The 11,076-nt window shown below is 41.4% G+C and overlaps 1 pseudogene; it reads right to left on the bottom strand.

Moving 5' to 3' along the window:
* The window catches only part of LOC122082212, a 13,919-nt pseudogene extending 6,909 nt beyond the window's left edge, over nucleotides 1–7,010 (bottom strand).
* Between the last annotated feature and the right edge of the window lie 4,066 nt (nucleotides 7,011–11,076).

The following is an 11,076-nucleotide window of genomic DNA, read 5'->3' as shown; positions in this document are numbered from 1 at the left end:
CCAGCCCCGAACGGTATGAGCTCAAAGTCTTGGCCTCTAACATCAATCCCCGACGACCCCAAGAACCTCTCAGGAACGAACGTATTCGGGTTCGTCCATATGCTGGGATCTCGAACAATAGCCCACGCGTTCACCAGCACTTGGGCATCCTTGGGCACAGTGAACCCAGATATCTCCACTCCAGTTTCGGCTTTGTGAGGTACCAAGAGCGGAACTGGTGGATGCATCCGGAAGGTCTCCTTCACCACCGCTTTTAAGTAAGGAAGCCGACCTACATCAGTCTCCTCTACTGGCTTTCCCTCACCAACGTTTTCTTGGAGCTCCGATTGAACCTTTGCCATTGATTCGGGTTTATGAAGTAGCTCCGCCATCGCCCACTCTAATGTTGTTGACGTTGTGTCCGTCCCTGCTGCAAATATGTCCTGATATTTACATACAAGATATATAATTAGAGAAAAAAGAACAAATGAGAGTCAATTTGAGAAATGGATGCTTACAACAAACAACGATTTGATATCAGAGCGGCCGAATTCTGAACTGTCTTGGACATGATCGAGCAAGAGATCTAGTAGATCATTGTTCCTTGCGGAAAGAGAAGTAAGTGATGCTCTGGAGCTCAATCGTTGGCCGATCATTTCGTCGAACAGTTTGTGTAGTTTTCTCATATGAATCGTCATACGGCGCTTCACACCTTGCAGGTCTAACGGTCTTAATACAGGGAAGTAATCCGAGAGATTTGGCCTTCCTGCCTCTTCCATAATTCTCCGGATCAACTCTTTAAAGTCCTGTGCGGACTCTGATTCTGGACCGGCCAAGTCGATGGAGAAAGTGGTTTTCGATAGCAGGTTAAGGGACGTGGTGAATGCGGCCTGACCAATGTCAATGGCTCGACCAACTTGGGCGCTTTCCCGAACATGAGCGAGGAGCTCCCGCATCTTCTGGCGCCGCAGGGACTGGCTGGCGTCGAGCCTATGGGCGGTGAAAATCTGATTTTGCAGAGCTTACGTAGGTTTCGCCACTGGGAGGAGGGAGGAAGCCAGGCTATGGATCCCTGGTTGTAGTTCAGCGCACGAACTGCATCCACGACGGTTCGACCGGCGAGAGCCTGATCGTGGGTTTGGAGGACCTCTTTGGCCATAGTGGCAGAGGAAGCAACGATGGTCGTGACGCGACCTAGCTTGAGAGTCATGAGTGGGCCATAGGTCTTAGCAAGTAGAGCGAGCGACTCGTTGGGCTTGTTACCGAGTTCGAAGATGTTCCCAACGATGGGAAGAGGGACAGGGCCTGGTGGTAGATTTTTATGGCTCTTGCCAAAGATAAGGGCGTACATCCATGCCCGCAGACTCCACAGGACCAACAAGAGACCTAACACCAAAGTGAAGAAGTGCATGTTATTCTCTCTTTCTGGTTTTGCGCTTCCGCTATTCTTCAGATGATAAGTCTATAAATAGCATGGCTATAGGAAAATGTCAAAATCCTTTAAGCAAGTGGATGAATAAAAATTAAAATAATTCATAATGTTTGAATAGAAGTCGATTCAATTATCTCTGAAATGCAATGATTATAGACGAATTTCACGTTGATCATGGGGTTCCACGTATCTGCTGCTTACCCGCATAGTTACTCTCCTGCTACAAGAAGGTGACTTAGGAGACTCGTCCGGACTCGATTCAAAGTATGAATTTTTTTTTTTTTTCCTGATAGAAAAGCATGAGTGTCAATTCCATTTATAATGATCAATCCGTACGAACAAGGGTTCTTGTACAAGATCCTGAATTCCTGAGTAGCACTTTCCACCAAAAAAAAAAAGAATTCCTGAGTAGCACTTGGAAAGAGTATGGATTTGAGACCAAAAAAACCATCGTCTAAAAATGCTGAAGAAGGATGGAATTTTTTTTCGGTAAAAAGAAGGATGGAATTCAAGAGTGGAAAAAAGATGAACTAGTTTTCATTCCATCCTTGGGTAGTAGCCCATTTTATTTTTTCAAAATATATGACGTATGCATGCAACAATAATGTCAGGGAAGCGCACCCGTGGGTAGAAAAACTTGAAGTTACGTGCGAAAGTTGCCAATGCATATTTGATTTGAAAGGTTGTCATTCGCCATGGAAATGTATCATTTCAAGCTTCTTACACATTTTTTCATTGAAAAAATTATGTTGAAAGTCAGCATATGTGACAGATTCACAAACCCACATCTAAATGAAACTTTTCTTCTAAGGTCTAGATCCTTGTTAGTTAATTTACGTTTAAAACGTCAGTCTGTTTTTTTTGCCCTTTTAAACTCAATTTCTGAACTCTCCACAGTAAGCCGGTAAAAAATGGGAACGGCACAAGTTGATGTTTTAAGACCCGTTTGATAACGTTTTAAGAACGTGTTTCTACCATTTCTGTTTCCAGAAACAGCAGAAATGGAGTAAAAAGCGTTTGATAAAACTGTTTCGTTTCACTTATTTTCATAAATAGAAATAGAAATTTTTACTTATTTATGGTCCAAGAAACGACCCAGGTGAACTTGTTTCGCCGTTTCTGGAAACGACTTGTGGTCATTCTTTCACTAGTTACTATTGACTTCTAAAAACATGACTTATCAAACACTTTTAATTCCGTTTCTGTTTCTAGAAACAGAAATTTATGTTTCTGCCGTTTCTTGAAACAGAAATGACAGAAACGTTATCAAACGGGCCGTTAAATGTGTTTAGAACATGAATCCCTTTTTTAAACTTAAAAAAAATGGATAAGAAAATTATAAAAAATAAAAAAAGAGGGGAAAACCCTACTTTGCACGATTCACCCTAATTGGCCCGAGCTTTGTTCGTCTCCGAGAGACTCCGACTCTCCCCTTTCTTCGCATCTTCACTGTCCATTGTCCTCTGGCCTCTCAATCCGGGGTTGAAATCGTCTGCAATTCCGATCTCGTACAATTCCGTGCAATATCACCTTCAGGCAGTGACACGTGTATTGATACCAATACAATGGTCCAGATCTAGTACAACTAATAAAACATTAAATCAGTGAAGAGGCATTTAAATCAGATCTGGACCATTGTATTGGTATCAATACACGTGTCACCGTCTGAAGGTGGTATTGCACGGAGTTATACGAGATCGGAATTGTAGACGATTTTTTTCCCTCAATCCGTCTATCTTCTCTCCCAACAGCGAGCAACTTCGCTGTCCGCTGCCGTTGTCCGCCGGCCTCTTACAACGGCGAGCATCTTCGCTGTCCGCTGCCATTGTCCGCTCCGCTGTCCTCTGTCCGCTGCCGTTTTCCGCTGTACATTGCCACTGCGAAGTCTCACTCCGCTCATCTTCTCTCCTAACAGTGAACAGAAGAAACTCAGGTCAGGGCTTTTTTTCTCTCTCTCTCTCTTTCGACTCCAGTGTATGTGCTTGAATTTTCTCCTTTAAACTATTTCATACAAAAATAATGTTGTGGTACACTGATTTCAAAACCCGACATTTACAAATATTATTCTTCAAATCAAATAGTTTACCTAAGGAGTACATGATCTGCTTTTAATATTTTAAAGGGATTGCAAATCCTTTATACACTTTTACTTTTACCATTTTTCTTCCCATCCCCACTCCTGATGGATGGAAATTGGAAAAGGTTCAAAATTCAACAAGTGGAAAGCTTTTGGGGTATAGGTTTGAATTTAGTTTGAAATATGAATATTATCTACATTTGTTTTCAGTATTATGCAAGTATTTAAGTAATTATTTACCAATTTATGCATGTATATTGCAGTTTTTTTGGCGTCGTATTATTTAAATTTAAACGTTTAAAACGCGTACCATCCGTTTTCGATTTTTTTCCATTTCTACCATATTTGATCGTATTTTTGATTATCCCGTTCAAATTTTGATCCATTTAGAACACGCCTATACCGAACAACATTTTTTTGCCGTTCTCATTTTAACACATAGAGGTCTAGACACACTTGAAATTTATTTTTTTTCTCAAAATATTTATGATATCTTAACCATTGGTACTCTTGGCACCTATGTAAGAACTCACTTAATGGTGTCAATTTCAAACCCGCACTTAAACCCGACATGTTTATGATTTGATTTGAATCGGTTTGATATTTTAATCATGTTTATTATTTATTTTATAAATAGGTAGTACATGGTACAACCACCTAGCCTGACCAACGTCTGATTGGCCTAACACATGTATGAGTCCGACCTGAATCGACACCTTTAATCCCAAACTGGCCCAAGCCTTTTAATACTATTTGAAATTTCCATTTTTCCACCAATAAAATTGAGTAGTAAAGCAAAAGTCCAATTGTATTTAACAATAGGAAATAAAAATGTTAAAATGAAATTTATGTAATTGTGGCGGTGAATTAATGGTGGGTTGGAGGATATGCTTGAGACTTGTCAACTTGAGTACTTCGATTAGTGCATACAAGTGAAGAAAACTTGTTCAGAGATAAATAGGACTACAGCCCGACTAAGGCCCAGTTAATGTCCATTTATAGCAGCCTGATTATAGCCTGCGACCGACCAAGTTGATTATAAATCGTATCATGTCCACCCTAGCTAAGCCCGTTTAACTAAACAGACGTTCACAATGCAGCCTTAAAATTTGGCCAAACCTCACTAGGCCCGATCGAGACCGACTCATCCCAACCAGTTGACACCCCTAACCTCACCCCATCATATGGCCTGATTCTTCACCACACTCAGCCATGCTCAAATGTACTTATTTGTCATGTATAACCAAGAGATTGGTATACACTTAAATCAGGAAGACATGGCTAACCAGACGGTCTACCTGGACCCATCAACTGGAAATAGGGTTTTCATTTTATCAATATTTTTTTATGGAAAATAAATGAAGAAAAGCACAACCAATCAAGGATTTAGTTAGTCATCGGTTTTGGTCTGAGTTGATACCTATACTATATTGATTTGGGATCGACTGCATCAGTCTGGATCAATCAATATTACCTTTATTTTTTTATTGAAATAATTTTTTTTTACGATTTTACCTCTAATACCAATTTGATTTCCATCGGCCAGGTATCCAGATTAGTCTAAACCGATTTGACCAATCCATACCTAAAACCATCCTACCAGTATGTTGACTTCAGTAGTTGTGTTCCTATTAAAATTTACAGCTAGCCAACTTCTCAGTACACAACTTAACCTAAAAAGACTACATCTTTATATTAATTCCTCATTGATGAGTTCATGAAACGACTATTTTAGAGGTGTATCAATTCCTCACGACTCTTTCCTAGTAATGATAAGAATGCACGGGTGTGGCGGAGGTTGTCAAGAGGGGAACGAGGCGGAGGTTGCGGGGAGGGGTGGGTTTTAACTTTTAAGCCGCCTGCAAGAGCCTGAAGTGGGCATGACAGCTATGCATGGGCGTAGTGATTGTCAATATAGTAAAGTGCCTATTTAATCAGCCCATTTTGGATCAGGTGATCTTACGGACAGCTCATTCATTTTCGGAAGGAAAAAAGAAATCCATGATGGAAATGACAGCTATGCATGTAAGCTTTCAAAATTGGTCTATTCGCCTTTCCCAGAGAGGATTAATGACCATTGGAGAAAGATTCGGCTTGTCTTCGATTCTTCATTCTTTTAATCCAAAGGCTATGAATGCATGCTAGGGTTGCTTAAGAGCACGTGAGATCCTCGAACGTAAACATTCACGTAAGGGCCTATGACAGACGTGGATTCCACCAATTTTATGGATCAATACAACTAAGACACGGTAGAATCCATGTGTCTGTCAGAGGCTCGTACGAGAATGCTCTCGTACGAAGACCTGATCTGAACTCGGATTACTCAACCATGCAACCTATCGGATCCGAACAGATAGGAGGAGCTCCATCATCTTCTATCTCCCAACCTGAAACGAAGAAGGGAGAGGAGGAAAAAATCTTAAAATGAAGAAGAGACAAGAGATAAGGGAAGATGGAAACAATTTCTCGCAGTATCAGTCTTGGCTTGTCCAGCTTTTTCTTCTGCTGTTTAAGTGCTTTTCTCATCATTCCTCCTTGCCTTCAGATTTTGAACTTTCCCCTTTCAGGTCACTAATGTTGTCATTGGATCGAGCTTGTCTTGTAGATTGTCTGCTTGATAAGAGAAGCAATTATAGGTGTGCTGATGATATTTACTAGTGAGCTAAATAGCCCAACAAAAGCCATGAGAGGGTGGAAAAGGGAAAAGGATAAAAAAGAGCAAATGGGAAAGAAAACAAACATATGATTGATCACAGAATGATGGTAGAAACCGATAAAAACTCAAAGCATTAAAGCTGGACAGATTATAACATGCTTCAGCCCTAAAATTGTTTCTTTTCTTTTCTTTTCTTTTTTTCCTTGGATTTTCCAAACAAAGCAAAGCAAATCAAAGCTTCCTTCTTCGTTTTGAGATTTTGTCCTCTTTCTTCCCTCCCTTCTTCCTCCATTATTCTTCGGATCAATGGTTTGAAGTCCTGGGCGGACTCTGATTCTGGACCGGCCAAGTCGACGGAGAAAGTGGTGTTCGATAGCAGGTTAAGGGAGGTGGTAAATGCGGCCTGACCAATGTCAACGGCTCGACCAATCTGGGCACTTTCACGAACATGAGTGAGGAGCTCCCGCACCTTCTGGAGCCGCACGGAATCGCTAGCATCGAGTCTATGTGCGGGGAAAATGTGATTGTTGCAGAGCTTGCGTAGATTTCGCCACTGGGAAGACGGAGGAAGCCAGGTTATGGATCCCTGGTTGTGGTTCAACGCACGAACCGCATCCACGACGGTTCGACCAGCGAGGGCCTGATCGTGGGTTTGGAGGACCTCTTTGGCTCTTGTGGCAGAGGAAGCAACGATGGTCGTCACGCGACCTAGCTGGAGAGTCATCAGTGGGCCATAGGTGGTAGCAAGTCGAGCCAGCGACTCGTTGGGTTTGTTACCGAGTTCGAAGAGGTTCCCAACGATGGGGAGAGGGACGGGGCCTGCTGGGAGCTTTTTTTTGCTCTTGCCAAGGATGAGGATGTACATCCATGCCCACAAACTCCACAGGACCAACAAGAGACCCAACACCAAAGTGAAGTCCTTGTTATACTCTCTCTGGTTTTTGCGCTTCTGCTAGTCTTATTCTTCATATGGTAAGCCTATAAATAGCATGGCTAAAGGAAATTAAAGGGAGTGGATGAATAAAAAATTAAAATAATTTTTAAGGTTTTGAAATGAAGTCGGTTCAAATTGTAGCGAACAGTTAGATACTGTAGACGAATTTCACAGAAAATCGTTGGTCATGGGTCCCACACGTCTGCTGCTTACCGGCGTAGTTACTCTCCTGCTACAAGGTAGTGTCAGGTAGGGGTGTCAACCGGTCGGGCCGGTTCGGTTTCGATTGGGCTTAATCGGGCTTGAAGACTTTTAAAGGCTACACCGTGTCTGCCCATTTAACTAATCGGGCTTAGTTATTGAGGGCATGGTACACTTTATATTCGGTCGGTCGGTCTCGGGTTATAATCGGGCCACCTTAATCGGGCTTTAGTCGGGCCTTAACCGGGCTACGGACATGTTTAATGTTAAACGGGCTTTAACCGGTTTTTAAACGGGCCCTCTTTAAAATGTGCTATTATATTCTGGCCCACTCATGCAAGCCCAAAACAATGACAATAAATCATTAAATGATACCAAATATAACCATTATTTAAAATGTGAATATGTCTTTACTTTTTAGTTTTTATTCTTTAATTTGGGGGGTAAAATAGGTATTCTACAATCATTAAAGGGTCGAGCCAAGTCGGTGCACAATAGGCCGGTCTCGGTCCGGCGTTATTCGGTCGGTCTCGGTCGGGCGCCCGACGGTCCAAGTAGCAAAACCGAGACCGACCATTTATAAACGGGCCGGACTCAAGCCCGACACGTTTAATAAATGGTCCGGGCCGGGCCAGTCTATAAACGGTCGGTCCCGATCGGTTTAGTCGGGTCGGGCCACGAATTGACACCCCTAATAGGAACTAAGCTGTTTGGTTTTATTAGAGAGCAACCCAACTTGCAAGGATTTGGCTCCTCCGTGGAGCAATACAGTGTTCGGTGCGCATCCAACGCCTAGAATCGCCTTGGGTTGCGTGCAACTGCCTTGGGCTCCCTGTCAAGACGTTTCTGGCCGTTGGATGTGCCCCGGACACTGTGTTGCGCCACAGAGGAGCTCAATGCAACTTGCAACTTCTATTCCAAATTCAATTTATTAGGGTATGATATCTGTCTTTAATCTAGGAATTGAAGTACGGGTGATCTTTCTCAAATAATGACGGTTCCACTTGCTGGTAAGCAGATTGTGGGGTTGCAAGAGGATAGGAGGCCCATGTGTATGGGATGTAGGGGAGCTTTCCCGAATTTTATATTTGGGACTCTTTTACTGAGGGTAATTTTATAATTTTTGGTATTAAGGTTTCACCATATATTTGTAGCGATGATTCTTTCTCTGTAAGTAATCTGAGAGAGGTGTGTGGACGAATTGTAACCATGTTCTCCATTGATAGTGAAACAAGATCTCATCTCTACATGGACCCAAGCAATCTAGCCGAACCACGTAAACATATATGTGTGCATTATGTGATTGTTTGTTCTCATTTTCTATTCTTTTCTACTCATTTTAGGTTAAAGGCATCAACAAAGAGGGTTTTCCTTTTGTACCAGAGTAAGGTAGTCAATTCACTGAGGATTGTGTTTCGACGCAGACCACAAGACCCCATTAGAGTTCTTTTTCCCTAATTTAAATGCATATAAATAGGGGAAAAAGAGACGTTAGAATTTAGAGTGGTTTGTTAAATGCGTACATCCTTTATCTATACAATTTCAGACCTTCCACTAAGGTTTTGCTTTTACTGGTCCTAACCAAGCTGCTAAGTCCTGTTTTCTGTCTGACTTGGAAAGCATTTAAATTGTTGTTTGGTTGACGACCAAACTTGGGTGTTTTACTTAGTTCACACCTAATTGATTTCTTGGTCATAGGTGACGAATCACCCAATTGTTTTTCTGGAAAAAACCAAACCCAAGAGTGTTTCAAGGGGCACACCTAACCTTTTAACTTGCACAAGAGTTCTTCTTGAATTTTGCAACTTAAGGAATGAATGTGTAGATCGAAATGCCTTGTTATAATATACAATATTTGTGGGCAAATGGATATGGCATTTGGATTCTAGTGAGTGATGATCCTGAGTTTGAACCCCACCATCTGCTCTATATATGGCTCCTTTTAATTAGTCCTTGGGGCTTAGGAATGATTGTGAAGTTAACTTATGCCCAGTTTCTTAATTGATTACTGAGTCAACAAATAACGCATCCAATTGTACACATTCCACACTAGATTTCCACGTAGCTGATGAAATAAAGTTATTTGCTTTATTAAAAGCGTAGTGATACTTTTAATTCAGTGGGTTTTATGCTATCTTTTTTTTATTTGGTAACTGGTTTTATGCCATCCAAGGTCAGGTTTTTGGGTATCCTTTCCAGCGGAGTTCATCTCCATCGTACAAACCTTTTTGTCTCTTGATGAAGAATACAATTTCAACTTGAGACTTGGTTTGCATTAAAGGGTGTTTCAATGTAGCTGAAATAAAGTTATTGGCTTCATTAAAAAGGTATCGATGGTTAAGACGAATTGAAGATTATGCAGATAGACGTACAGTCTCAGATTCGATTCTCCATCTGTGTATTTATAATTTAAATGGAGATCGTGACGATAGATTATTGTGTTAATCTCTTCGATGATTAGTCAAGGTGCACGTAAGTTGGCTCGAACACCCTGATTATAAAAATCCTCAAATCTTTAATTAATTAATTTTTTTATTATAATTGATTATCTATTTCAGGTTGAATAATTTTTTTTGAATAATTCGAATTCAAATGCGAATACCTAAACGAATAATGATGTTCTATGTCTATCACAGACCTCTGTACACGTAAACAATTTGTATCACATTCATCAATCCGTTAAATATCATTTCTGATCCATCGAAATTTCAATTTTAGGTGGGACCCACATCTTTTTTTATCGTAATAATTCACTAATGTGATAAACCTGGCTGTTTTTTGGGCCCCGGAGCCACCATGTACGTACGTCCCCCATGCATGTGTGATATATATGATGTGTAGGTGTTCTAAAATAAAAAATAAAAAAAAGTATGATGTGAAAGTAGGGTATAGAAAATCTATTATATATCCTAACCGTTGGATGCACAACACACGTGACTGGGATTCATGTCTCTTCCACCCTTGGTCGAGAATCATGAATCACCAGCATCTACTCCTCTCTTCAATTATCTTCAAAGATTCCATACATCCATTAGGCCCGCCACACTCTACCGGGTGGAAGAAAAAGTTATTGGGATTCAGAGTCGGTTAAGCAATAGAAAGTGATGACACGTGGCAATTTCTAGTTGAGAGACCTTAAAAGTAGAGTTGGCCGTTTCCTACTGAGTGATCAGATGAAAGACAAAGCCGAAGGAATCGGGTGGGTGGGTCCCTCCCCTCACAAGTTCATTATAACAACTCTGTTCACAGAAGCCACAAGCTCAGAGCAGGACCGGGGTTTGAAATTCTAAGAAAAACTTCAAGATTCTTGAATCACTTGTTTGTCTTCTTCTTCCGCCTCTCTCGGTTTCACCTTCTGCATCTTTAATGGATTGAAATCATAAAAAAAGGATTACCAGAAACGAGGAATTTCTTTACTTTGATGGGATTCTGCTCCACTCTGTAATAGCTTCTATTCCTCACCAAACAAACAATTACTGAGATCTATCATCATCATTAATACAGGAGTGGTACGTTGATGTTGGTGGGTTTGAGTTGGGTCGGTGCTTTCATGGAATGGAAGTGAACAGAAATGGATTTCTGGCCAGAGTATCTAGCGACAAGTTGGGGGAAAGAGTTCGTGGCAGGAGGGTTCGGAGGAGCTGCAGGGATAATCTCTGGTTACCCTTTAGACACACTGAGGATCCGTCTTCAACAACCTTCCAATCCCATCAGATCTGCCACTGGCCTCCTCCGCCAGATCGTCGCTTCTGAGGGAGCTTCCGCCCTGTACCGTGGCATGGGAGCCCCATTAGCCT

The sequence above is a fragment of the Macadamia integrifolia genome, chromosome 6, assembly GCF_013358625.1.
Source record: "Macadamia integrifolia cultivar HAES 741 chromosome 6, SCU_Mint_v3, whole genome shotgun sequence".
Taxonomy (NCBI): Eukaryota; Viridiplantae; Streptophyta; class Magnoliopsida; order Proteales; family Proteaceae; genus Macadamia; species Macadamia integrifolia.
This window is presented reverse-complemented; position numbering and strand designations above follow the sequence as displayed.